General features: G+C 54.6%; 1 protein-coding gene across 1 annotated transcript in view; it reads right to left on the bottom strand.

Annotated features, from left to right (window-relative positions):
- RAI1 (retinoic acid induced 1) overlaps positions 1–13560 on the bottom strand; it is a 115529-nt gene that overhangs the window by 95173 nt on the left and 6796 nt on the right. The window lies entirely within an intron of this gene.

Here is a 13560-nt window from a genome sequence, read left to right as displayed (position 1 = left end):
GGTGGCCTGCTTCCTTCCAAGGACAGCTGTGGTGGATGTGGCAGGCTGAGACAGGAAGTGGATTGTCCCCAGCCTCCTGTCACCCCATCTCTGCCTGGAAGCCTTCAGTTCCTCAGTTCCCACGTTATCCCCCTGCCCACCTGGGGGTAGGGGTGGGAGGTGGGGGAGGACTCGCCTCTGAGTCCTCTGTATTCTTTACTGTTCCAGGCATCGAGTCCACAAGCATTTACTGAGCACCTACCACATGCAAAGTTCTGTACTTAACCACCATGAGAGATGAAAGTTGAAAGGACACGGCCACGCCTCCAGAGAGACCACAATCTAGCAGAGGCTTTCTACCCGTTATTGATGCCATACGGCTCAGCGGTTACAAACAGGCTTTGAAGTCACACGGCCCGGGTTTGAAGCCCAACTCTGCCACCTGCCAGCTGGGTGCCTCTGGGCACACTGCTTCTCCCCCACTAGGCTCATGTCTCCAACTGCAGAAGGACATGTTAACAGGATCTACCTCATGGGTGGTGACAAGCTCCTGGGCACCAAGAGCTTCACACAGAGCCGGGCAAGGAGGAGGTGCACAGTTCCTGTGAGCCACGTTGGTCACCTGGACCCGGGTGGAGGGCAGGGCTCGAGGTGTGCCAATAAGAGACCTTCCTTCAGGTTTCCGCCACCTCATTAATCACAGCGGACTGTCTGCCCGGCTGTGATGCCACCTGACGCCCCTGGCAACCTGCCCATTCACCTCCATTCTGTCCGCAAGGACAGCTGGGGACAAGGATGGGGGTAGGGGGTCAAAGCTGGGGGTTCAAAGCCAACTTCTTTCCCAAGGCCAGGCATGTTGGGACCTCAGCCAGACATAAGACATCCACCTGGTAGGGCACACTGCCAAGAAGCTCACATAGGGACACCACTCCCCACCACACACATACACACACAGTAGGTCCACAATAAGCATCCAGACCTGGAGTAGTGGTGGGGAGCCAGATGGAGGCGAGGCTATGTCCTGAGATGAGGTAGGTGACATAAGCTTAACTGCCATCTGAGGAGCCTGCATTTGGCCTTCTTGGTAATAAGGAGCCACTGAAGGGGCTGGGGACATAGCTCAGTTGGTAGAGTGCTTGCCTTGCATGCACAAGCCCTGGGTTCAATCCCCAGCACCACCAAGAGAGAGGGAAAAAAAAAAAAAGCCCAGCAGTTGCTGAAGGCTGCTGGATAGCAGAGTAAACTCTGCGTACCTTTCCAGGCTCATGCCCCGCCTCCTGCAAGTGAGCTAAAGCATGCTATGGTTGCGCCTTACCTCCTCATCCCAATAAGCAGCCAGTATTTTGCCCCAATCAGGCCTCTGCTGCATCCATTTCCCTACCTGGAATGCTGTTCCTTGGATTCGCCCACGCTTATCCCTCCTTGCAGGTAGACCTTAGAAGCCTCTCTGGATCTTCCCAGTCTGAGCTCAAACATGGTTCTCTGCTTCATCTAAGTGGGTTATTTGTGCATTAGAGCAAATGCGTTCCTTTCTAGGGTTGCCTCTTCCAGACTGGGATCCTTGGAGCACAGACCCCAACCGTGACTCCTCTGTGCCCCCAGCATCACCCGACAGAAGGCTAGGCCCCATAGGGACCTCCTAATGGGTGCTGCAAGGTGCTTTAGGGTTTTGACTCTGAGACGGCACAGAGGAGATCAGGAGGTGAGGAAGGATGGGACTGGAAGGGCAGAAAGGGTGGGCCAGGTGCAAGGGAAAGAGGGGTGAGGAGGAGAGGACAAGGGGGACACTTTGCAGAAACCACATTAGCAGCTCACCTGTTCCTGGTTCCCTTTTCCTTTCCCTCTGTAGAGAGAGGAGAGAATGAGGGAGAGGATGGGATGCAGCCCACCCCTGGGCTGAGGGTCCCTCCAGGGTGCACTTGGGGCAGGGCGGGAAGTGCACTCCACTAGATCACAAGGGCTCCCACAGGCCCCATGACCCCCAGTCTGGGAAGAGGGCTCAGGACTGTACTGCAGTCCCCAACCCCATTGCCATCCCACAGGGAGCAGGCAGGGGACTGAGGAGACAGGGCAGTCAGACCAGACTGCCCCAGTGACCTGAGAGTCCACATGAAGGATGCATTCAGACAACCCTCACCTTAGGCTCTCTGTCTCCACCCAAGGAACCAGACCAATCCCAGGGGTCAGAGGCTTATCTTGTCGGAGGGGCAGGGGTTGTTTGGGGGGATTGAGGGAGGAGAAGGGCCTTTATTGCAGAGGGCAGGAACAGCTTCGTGGGGGGTCGTAACGCAAAGATGGGGGGGTGAGATCGCTTCTCTACAAGGTCACAGTACTGCTCTCAAGGGCTCCAGGCACACGGTATGCAAACCACAACTGTGTGCAGGTCAGAGTGGCACGGAGTCAGAGGGCAGTCGCGGGTTCCCAGGAGCCAAGCCCAAGATGGCTCAGCGGCAGGAGGCCCGGGGGCAGCTCTTGCCTCCAGCTGCTGGGAGGCAGCGCTGAGGTCGGGAGTTCGGTGGAGGCCGGTGGAGGCCGTGGCCACGCGATCCGGTGGCGAGGTGGGACGCCGGGCGGCGACAGCGCCAGCCTCCCCGGCCCCGCCAGGCGCTCGGGATGAGCGGGGCTGGGCTGCGAGGCCCGGCTCGCCGCGCCCTCCCCGGCGGGCGTCGTTTTCCAGGTAATTAAGGCCGCTCGGGCCGGCGCGCAGCTGCTTCCGCGGCCGGCCGCGCCTCCGGCCCGGGCAGGTGCAATTAAACCCGCGCGTTCGCGGCCATTAAGCATTAATACAGCTCATTAGCATAAGAACCAGAAGCCGCTTTGATGGCGGCGGGCCCCGCGGGGCAGCGTGCGAGCCCCAGGGCTGAGGACGGCGCCCAGCTCCCCACCTGCGGGGCAGGCAGCCTGGGCCCGCGGCGCTTAGCCACCCCAAACCAGGTCTGGGACCTGCCGCTCTGTTGGGAGTCCCCAAGACCAGGCTGGGGGACCAGAGGAGGGAGTGTGAACTTGACCCTGGGCGGCCCTGTCCGGGTCCCAGGAGCACGAGTCTGCAGGTGAGGGAGGAAGCCCAACCCAGAAGCCAGGGGCCGCTTTCAGAGAAACAGCTGGAAACCGAGGTGCCCCGCAGCTCACCCAGCACCCCCCAGCCTGCAGTTGGTTCACAACACTGAAAATAGTAGTAGCTTAAGCTCTGCCAGTTCTAAAAGCACTTAGCCATATTCTCTTTATTCCTCCAACTACTCTAGAAGCTGGTGTGTAGTTTAACTCTTTCCATCCCACCTGACAGAGAAGTAAACTGAGGTTGGGGGAGGAACACTTAAGATCTCATGACTGGTGAAAAGCCAGTGAGGATTTGAACTTGAGGCTGGGCTCAGAACCAGGAAGCCATCCTACCACGTGTGGCCTGCCAAGAGAGGTATCAGGGACAGGTGGGAGCTGTGGCCAAGTGGTGGGCTGGGCTTCCTACCCAGCAGACAGTAGCCAGTTCCACCAATCATGGCCTGCGGAGGCAGGATGTAAGAATCCATACTGGGGTTGAGGTTGTGGCTCAGCAGTAAAGCAATCACCTAGCATGTTGGAGGCCCTGGGGTCCATCCTCAGCATCACATAAAAATAAATAAATTTTAAAAAGGCATTGTGTCCAACTACAACTAAAAAATAAATATTGGAAAAAAAAAAGAAGCCAGATTGTAAATTGGATATTGGGAATTGCCTGAGATGACTTGCCGGCAAATCAATGGATCTGCTCCCCCCTCCAACAATAGGTGGACCTTCAAAATCAGCCCTTTGGCTGGAAGTGGCAGGAGGACCACCCTTTTGCCACGTTGGTCCAGAAAACACCAGTTAAGCAAACGAATGAACAAATGCATGAATAAATGCCTCTCTCACCAATGGGGGGGGGCAGGTCTTCTGATTTCATCTTCCAGGCTTTCTGCGGCCCAGGGGGGTGGCTCCAGGAGAGCACAAGGGCTAAGAAGAAATGGCAGGTGGGGCCTGAGGCAGCAGTGCTGAGCTGTGCTGTGGCTCCGGGCGTCCCCCGGGGCAGTGCCTGGAGCATTCCAAAGTCAAGGTTGTTGCCGACAGACGTCTTGAAGGCCCCAGTGGGGGAGGGCCAAGAGCCCTGGAAAAGGAAGACTGCCTGGTTCTACTTGGCAGCGTTGGAGCAAGAAGGAAATGCCTTCCAGCTGAAAAGCCCAGAGAAGGTGGGCAGTTGCCCAGAACCACACAGCAGGAGTCAGGTCTCCTGCTCAGTCCTGGATGGTTGAACTTTTATCCTGTACCTGGATCAGCCTCCGGCCTAGGTCCAGGACTCCCTGTGCATCCTTCATGTCCTGTCTTAGCCTGTGATCAATAAGCATTCCCATACACAAATGCATGATGTGAATAACTGGACTCTTTTGATTAATGTCTTCCCTCCAGTGCCCACACCACCCCAAGGGCAGGGATTTTATCCATCCAGATCATGGTGCAGTTCACTGCCTGGCGCACAGTAGGCCTGAGAAGGTAGATGTGGGCCAGATGGGAGCACTGTTACTATAGTCACCGTGCCAAGGAAAAATCTGTGTCTGGTGTGGGCTTTCCTGCCTCCTGGAGCCCCCCCCCCACCCCCCTTCTCCTTCTCACAGCTGGCTAAGGGGCCTCCACGGGCTTCAGTGCCTCCACAGCTGAACTGGCCTGGAGAATACAGGCAGGGGACGGCTTACCCCAGCTTCCCACCCTAAGGGCCAGCTGGTTGGCAAAACTATCTGTCCCAGGGGTCCTGGGCAGCCTCATTAGGGGAGTGGTGACAGACACATTAGCTGTTAAGAGATGGGGAGGGAGAAAGGGCTGTTCAAGCGCTGCCTGCCACTTCCCAGGCCACTGGGCCTCCTCTGGGTCAGGCGCTGGGCTTGGGGGAGACACAGAGACAATGCCCCAGTGCAGGACTGACACTGGAGTCCTAGAGCGGGGGTGTTCCCATCTGTCCTTGATGTTCTTGAGTTCTGCTTGGACTCGACTCACTGACAAACTCCAGCCTTCTCAGTGCTTTGGCCATTCTGGTCCTGATGCCCTAAGTTGGCTATGAGCTGCCCTGAGGCTCATGTGTGGCAGAGGCCAAAGGGATTTGGGAATCCACCTGCTGTGTTACCAGAGCGGAAACACAGGACCTGGAGTAGGAGCCATGCTCTGCATTAGGGCCCTGGCTTGGCCACTAACAAGCAGTTTTTAATCCTCTGGACCTTGATTTCTTCATCTGTGAAGTGTGGGCTTGAGCTACCTTGACCCCAGAGCCCTCTGGTCTCTGCATCCCAGCCCTCCTGGAAAGTCAGGGATTGTCAGTGTCCTTCAAGCCCCCAAAGCAGTCCTTCCTGTTATTCAGCCACACTGGGGTCACAGGGACAAGATTTGCTAGGCACCTCACTCATCGTCGTGCTCAGGGCGCAGTGGGAAAGCAGATGTCCTCAAAGAGCAACTCAGTCAGTGGCCACTGCCTGCCACTGATTTAGGAAAAAAACAAACAAACAAAAAAAAGCAGGTGCAGGGCTGGGGGTGTAGCTCAGGGGTAGAGTACTTGGATAGCACCTGCCTAGCATGCACAGGCCCTGGGTTTAGTCCCCAACACTCAAAAAGCAGGTGGAGAAATCCCATAGCACCTTCCTCCATGAGCACAAAGGAACAGGGCCTCACGCCACAGGGCACACACAGATCCTCAGCCACATACACAAACCACACACACATACACACAACTCGACACCGGTCCCAATCACAGACACAGAAACCACCCAACAGCACTCCCCCTTACGCACATGAACACAAACTTACATATTACACACACACACACACACACACACACACACACACACACGAGAACATGCAACAACCCAACATGGGAAAACTCAGATACATGTGAACATATCAACCATACAAGAACCATCCATCCTGGCTGGGGTTGTAGCTCAGCGGTAGAGCGCTTGCCTTGCACATTGAGGCCCTGGATTCGATCCTCAGAACCATATAAAAATAAATAAATATATATATCACCATCAATCTTTCCATGAATATGCACCTTCCCCCCTGCTGGCAAATACACACCACACACTCACAGGCCCCAAAGCCCACCAACTCAGCCATGCCCACCTTGTCATTTGGTTACATTCCACACACAGGCAGTGCCTAGACCAGATAAACAAACCACAATCAGAGTATCAATCTCAACCCCAACCTGGCTGCCTCCTAAAGACAGGTAAGGTGAACCAAGTTTAAAATATCTGATAAATGAATATTAAGAGAAAATAATCCACAGGGATGTTGGCTGCAGGCTGACAGGTCCCCTTCACCTTTTCATTTCTGAGAGCACATAGTGGTGGTGGCAGGTGGTGACCCGGCACAGCAAGGCACATCTGATGCCATACCCAATGCTTCTGTGCCAGGTAATAGGGCACGCTATGATTTTCCCATCCACTAAATCCAGCTGCCGCTCAAAACACAGGGCCCTGCATTCTCTTGTCTCTGCGACCTTCCCCCCCCCCCCCCCCAGCCTTGGATGCCTTTTAAATGCCAATCCGTCTCCAACAACTGTGATTTTTCAAGTCCTATTTCAGATAGGGTTTGGGTAGGTTAGAATTTAACTGTCTGGGAAAGGGGAAGAAGCGGGAGGTTAGCAGCAGGGATGGGTGGAGATGAGGGCAGCCTGTAACTTGGCCTGGGGGGCAGCTGGGCAGAGGGAGGCTGTGCCTGGTGCCAGGCCTGCATGCCTCAGAGAGGGTGAGGAGCCAAGGCAGCAGAAACCCACTCCTAGGAAGTCCAAGCAGAGTGAGTCACAGGACCAACCAGGGGCCTCTGGGTCTGAGTGTGGCTAGGCCAAAGAGGGCCCTGGATAAGGTCTGAGACCTCCCTGAAATTCCTGGGCCAGATTCAAACCCTTTTCCTGAGCCCAGATCTCCAGTAGAGGTCACAAGTCTTGCAGGTCCCTGTGCTAATCAGGTGGCCTCCTGGGTCCCCAGCAAGCAGGACCTTTGACCCAAGAGGCTTATTAGAAGTTAGTGGCAATGGGGAAGGTGTCCTTAGGGGTGGGGTATCTTTGGGTAGGGAGAGGATAAACAAAGTCAAAAAGGGACCACCCGGTCCACAAATCACCCCTGGAAATCTCTTTTCTAAAACTCCCCCAAGAACATGGTTCCAATTCTCTCATGTCTCCCATAGACTGACAGGACAAAGGGGTGTCATATGGTATTAAGGGAGAAAAGCAGGCCATAAATTGGTAAACAAAGGAGAAGCAGCATTCTTAAATGAACAAAAACCATGAAACAATGGAGACAACTGTGGTTACCTTTAGAGACAGAGTATGGGTGAATTTTTTCCTTCTAACTTGTCATATTTTCCAAAAGCTCTATAATAAGCCTGTCCTCCTTTTATAGTGAGAAAAAAGCTATTAAAATCACCAAGTGCCTTACAAAACCAAATATATAGCATGACTCCATATTTTATGTTTATTATACCTATTAAAATTGTTTATCATTATAGACAGAAAATATGTCTCCATCGGTTACAACCCGGTGGAGGATTACAGGGAATTTTTACTTATTTGTGCTGTTTTTAATTTTTTTTTTTTAAGAGACACAGTCTCTCTATGTTGTTCAAGTTGGCCTGGAACTCCTGGGCTCAAGCCATCCTCCTGCCTCAGCCTCCAAAGTAGCTGCGACTACAGGTGGGGGCCCTAGGCCCCAGTCTTGTTCTATTTTTGTACTTCTCTAAAATCAACATATTAATTATCTGATGAACTCATTAAAAACAAAATGCTTAAGATTGGGAAGGAGGGCTGGGGATGTGGCTCAAGCGGTAGCACGCTTGCCTGGCATTCGTGCGACCGGGGTTCCATCCTCAGCACCACATACTAACAAAGATGTTGTGTCCGCCGAGAACTGAAAAATAAATATTAAAAAAAATTCTCTCTCTCTCTCTCCTCTCTCACTCTCTCTTAAAAAAAAAAAAAAAGGATTGGGAAGGATCATAAAGAACTCTTTGATATCAAGTCTAAGTCCCTTCAGTGGGCAACTGAAGCCCACTCTCATCCTCCTGGTCCATTTACCCTGAGGCCAGAGAAAAATCACAAGTGGACAGCTACTCAAGTCACACAGCCTTCCTGCCAAGACCCAAAGTTCGGCATTAAATTTAGCTGCCTGCTCAGAACAGGTAGGAGGGGACTGAGGTCAGCTGAGTGGGTGCCTCTTCAGAGACCAGGGGAAGGAAGGCATTCCTGCAGTGAGCAGTTGGGGACTCAAGACCCAAGAAAGCCTGGGGGGGGAGAGGGCAGTGTTGGCAGGAGGGCAGGGCTGGGTTGGCAGCAAAATTCCGGAAGAGGCTGCCCCCAGGGTAGGCGGGGTGCCCGGGCTCAGAAGGTAGGAATGTGCCTCCTGGCCAGACAACCCGACAACTGCCAAGTAGGGGAGGCCAGTGCTCCTGGGCTGGCCAGAGGCCAGCTGGGGTTGCTGGTCCAGTATGGACAAGGGGGGGTGCGCCCTCCTGGTTCCCTCCTCTCTTTGGGCCTAGGGCAGGGAGGGGGCCCTAAATGGCCCGCGGGCGGTTCCAGGGGAAAGGCAGAGCTGGAGGTCCAGGGCCTGCAGCTGAGAGGCTGCGTGGCCCCCACTTTCCACGGGGGTGGGCGTGGGGTGTTCTTCCTCTCCAGTCTCCTGACCTCCGGAAACCGCTCTCCGAGGAGGCCAACCTGCACATGATCCTGCTTCTCCTCCCCAAACACCCCGGGAGGAGGCGTGGAGGCCCGGAGAGGCGCATGCCCGACAAGGCGGCCCCACAAACGCCGTCTCAGCGCAGGGCCTAGAGCCGCCGCCTACGGCTCCGCGTTCCCGGAAAGAGGCCCGGCTCCGGCAGGGGGCGGGGCCGCGGCAGCCCCACCCCCGGGCCGCGGAGCATGCCGGGCCCGGCGCTGCCATGGCGACGCGAGCGGCCCGCCCGCCCCGCCCCCCCGCGCAGCCGCGGAGCCCCGCGGCTCCCGGGCCCCTCCGGGCTTCGCGGCTCCGGCCGGGGTTCGTCGGAAGCCGCTGTCGCCGCCGCCTCCGAGGAGGCCCCGGCGCGATCAAGATGGTGGGCGTCGCGGGCGGGGCGGACAGGAAGCTCGGGCGTGTGCCCTCCCGCCGCCGCCTCTCGAGGTCGGGGAGAGGAAATGGCCCCGGCGGCTATCGCGGGGCTGCCTGCGTGTCTGGCCTGACAGCTTCTATCGGAGCCTTCCCCCTGCTTGGGCCCGCCCAGTGCCCAGCGAGATGCGCTGGGGGCTGCCCTCACTGGGACCCAAACTGTGACACCCCTCCCTCAAAGACACCCTGACTCCCTCGTCTTTGGGTTCTGCCTGCTGGGAGGGGGTGGCACCATGGTTCCCCAGGGCTGGGGGCCGCCTTCTGCCCACAAACCCCCGCATCTGAAATTGCACAGCGAACCTGCTTCCCCCCAGCAGGGCTGTCTCCCGTGTCAAAGCCCCCGAAGGGCCCCCAGCTCTGCGTTGAAGTCCTGCCCTTCCAGGAGACCCCGCAAGGCTGGAGTCCCCGCAGGGAGACCATGATTCCCTTTTAATCGTGTGTCTTCCCAGCAACAACAGGGAGCGAGGTTGGGATGGGAGCCGCTGACACTGACTGGGCCTGCCAGAGTCCTGCTGTGGGCAAACAAGCCCAGATCTGTTCAGGAGTGAAGTAGCAGAGCTGAGGCCTCGCCAAGCTGTGACTCCAGACGCCTGTCCACACATAGTGGCACTCCCTGCTCCCTGCCTGCCCAGCCTGGGCTGGTCCAGACGCCTATCTCAGGCCCAGAGCAATGGCCTGGCCTATCCCCTCCTCCCCCTCCCGCCTACCACAGGCCTGGCTTCCCTTCTGAGCCGCCAATCTGCAGCCACACAAAGCCCTGTTTGTTTGCTTTCTCTGCTGCTCCCCCTGGATCTGATGTCTTTCTCCACTACCTGCCGGCTGGGCTTCCTTTCCAAGCTGCCTTCCCAGCCAGCTGAAGGGAAGGAGGGGCGGCCATTGCAGCAAACCCTGCCTCATGGCCACCCCATCTTTCCTGGAATCCACCTCCCCAGTGCAAAGGGCTCCTAGCCTGGGTGGCCTGATCAACAACAACAATGGCTCTAGAGCCCCTTCACTGTGTCTCAGAATGTAGGGTGCCAGCTGGGTGGAGCAGGAGAGATGCCTGGGGCAGGGGGAGGGGAACAGAGAGGCCCAGCCAGCCACCCCTCTCCTTTTGTGAGCAAGGCTTGTTTTGTTTGTCAATCAGGAAGACTGCCCTTGCCTTCCCAGCAACCCACAGGCTACCAGGAGATAAGGAGATGAATGGGACCAGGAGGGCCTCATTGGAGGAGGCAGAGGAATGATGCATGGGTTTCATGGCTCTCATTCACCCCTCACCCTTTTGGGGGACTCCCAGATGTCCCGGGCAGTGAGTGAGGGCTCATAAGCTGCACTGGGAGCCTCACAGGGTGAGTACGCTCTCTGTGGCCACTCTGGGCAGATACCTGGATCCATCCCCCTGCATCCAGAGTGTGGCAGATGTGGGAACCCACTGGGGTAATTTGGAAAGCCATACATAGTCAGGCTGAGCTGAAACAGGCCTTTCACAGACCAAGAAAAATAAACACCCACATTCCACACCACCTTCTCTACCTGCAGAGGCTGCCCTCTCTCCCCGTTCAAATAAAGAAACCCAACACTGATACAGCACAGAGATAGGCAATCTGGCCTGACTCCCTCCACTCAGGCGCTTTTATTACACCCTGCCAGGCTGGGTGGCCCAGGGCAGGTCCTCACTTCCTGGGGGGCCTCCCTCTTCCCCTTCCATGCCAAGTTTAACCCTTGCAATCACTCCTGAATGAAGGCAGGATTGTACCCAGAGAAGAGGAAACACACAGGAGGCTCCAAGTGGGAAAGCCACAGGAACAAAAAGTGCCAGTCATAATTCAAGCTTATGGCTTTCTGACTCCAAGCCTTAAAAACTTTCCACCTGCTAAGTCCTATTTCTTGGCCAGTGATCATCTCCCTAATGGATGAGTGACTACTATAAGGAAGGGAGTGAATAGCAGGCAGAGTCAGCTTTGGAGCCCCATAGATTTGATCTCCAATCCTAGTTTTTCACTTGGTTGCTATGTGACCTCGGGCGGGTCACTTAACCTCTCTGAGCTTTAGTTTCCTTGATAATCCATATACAGCCTCTAATAAGGTTGCGAGAGGACCACCCAATGCCTGGCACAGCACAGCAGGCACTCAATAAATGATGGCTTTTCTCCATGCTGTCTTCTGGTATTGAAAGAGACAACCATTCATTTGTTAGAGGAACCAAGCCTCTCCCACTTTTGCTGCGACCAGCTGACCTTGCTGCCACACATCCCCCTGCCACGGTCTCTACCCCTCTGCAAAGCTGAGGCAGAGGCCGTGGGCTGCCAAGCTGAGCTCCCCAGGCTCCTGTACTGCCTGGGAGACCAAGGCCTTTCAGTTAAATTTGCCAGGGCAGGGGCCCCAGGGGACAGTGTCACCCCCAGGGAACAAAGCCAGCTCCATCCACATCCTGCTGGACTCAAGAAGAGAGAGTGACTCAATTAAGTCTGATTTGGCAAAACCTCTGTTTTTAGTGCTATTTCGGGCCACGGTGGGGATTTTCTGTTCTTGTCTCAAAGGTATCATAAACCAAATTCCTTCCTACCTCCCCCACCCCTGTGTTTGAAATGAAAATATTGTTCTTCCTTCTCTCTCTCTCTCTCTCTCTCTCTCTCTCTCTCTCTCTCTCTCGCTTCTCTCCCACCTATCAGAGAGAGGCAAATCAAAGGGCAGAAGCCAGGTTCCTGGCCCAAAGCAGCACTAGGCCTAGGGTCCTCCTACCCATCCACCAGGTTTCTGCTTGGTCCCCCAGAGCACAGCATGCTGGGAATTGTAGTTCTCTCAAACCAGAGGTGGGGAATGTTCCTCTCTCCTCTAACTTCTCACTTCTGGAGTGGCTTCCTGGGTCCCTGAGGCCTGTACCCCTCTTCCTGCACTCTCCCTTCTTAGTCCACAACACAATTATAATTAATCATGCAACTGTTGATTACTATGCAATATTTCTCTAATGTCTGATTGCCTACCAGACTGGACACTTCTAAAGGGCTCAGGGTCTGCTTGGCCATTATTGCTTCTCCAGGTAGGGATTCTTTTTTTTTAATACATATTTTTATTTTTAGATGGACACAATACCTTTTATTTTATTTATTTTTATGTGATGCTGAGGATCAAACCCAGGGTCTCACATGTGCTAGGCAGGCGCTCTACCACTGAGCCACAACCCAGCCACCCAGGTAGGGCTTCTTGAACCCCCTGCTCCATGGACATCTTGGGTCAGATGATTTGCTGTAGGGCCTGTCCTGTGCATTGTAGGATGTTGAGCAGCATCTCTGGCTTCCATCACCCACTAAATGCCAGGAGCACCTCCCCAGTCAAGACAACCAAAAATGTTTCCAGACATGGCTCAGATGTCCCCTGAGGGACAAACTCACCTCCTATTGAGAACCACTGCTCCACAGCTGAGCAAAGTGCCCCCTTGGAATGAGTGAAGGCAAGACTCTGCCCCTGTCTATCAGGACAAGTGATTTTCATTTTAACTCCTATCAGAATCATGTCTGAATTTCACTTTTCCAATTAGACCAGAAGCTCCCAGAAGATAGGCCCATGCTGTCTCTTCTGTGTACTGGTACTGATCACTCATAACTGTTTGCTAAAGGAATAACCAAGTGTCAGAGAGCATCAGACTGAAAGTCAGTTCAGTTTCCCCACTTCCCTACCCGAAGCCTGGATTGCCAGGTGACTCTGCAAAGCTTCTCTGGGCCTCCATGTCTCTCTAGTTATTCTTTGTCTTATTGAACTAGAGGGAGGTTCAGAATTTCACATCTCCAAGAAGTTCCTTTAAAAAAAAATCTTTCAGGTGGCTTTTCCTTTACATTTTAGAGAATTCTTATTATTACTAGTAGGTGACAGTGATTAAGCACCCCACTATGTATCCATAGTAAGCACTATGCCTAAGTGTTTTTAGAGGCCCTATCTCATTTGATCCTCTTAAAAATAAAACTGTGTAATAGATACTCATTTTTATCATTTGAAAAATGAGGACATGGGCTCAGAGAGTTTGAGGGACCTGCCTAAGGACACATAAAGACCATCTGGTGTCCTCTGGCAACTGAGGATGTCTCAATCAGAAGATACTTCCAGCTTAGACACTGGATACTGAAATTCCTTAAAGTCTGCAGCCACCTGTTGCCAGGCAGGGTTAGACCTTTCTGGGTGCACGCAGTCTCACATGGCCCCCCAGTCATCAGGCTTCCCAGGTGAAAGGACAGGAGCTCCAGGTCACCCCAGAGGGGCTGACCAAGGCTGGAGGGATGAGCGAGGAGTCCAGGAACTGGGAATCAGGCTGCTTTAGCACGGATCTTGTAGAGGGGCTGACACTCCTGGTGCCACCCCTGGCAGGGAAGGCTTGGCCAGAACCAACCTCCCGGGGCACGGCTCTGTGAGGTCAGAGTAGCCATAAAACAATGAAGAGGAGTCATTCCTAGCACCATTTTTTTTTTTTATGGTACTAGGG

This window comes from Spermophilus citellus (genome assembly GCF_964194105.1).
Source record: "Spermophilus citellus genome assembly, chromosome: 17".
Taxonomy (NCBI): Eukaryota; Metazoa; Chordata; class Mammalia; order Rodentia; family Sciuridae; genus Spermophilus; species Spermophilus citellus.
The sequence above is the reverse complement of the archived record's forward strand: the minus strand, read 5'-3'. Positions and strand labels throughout refer to the sequence as shown.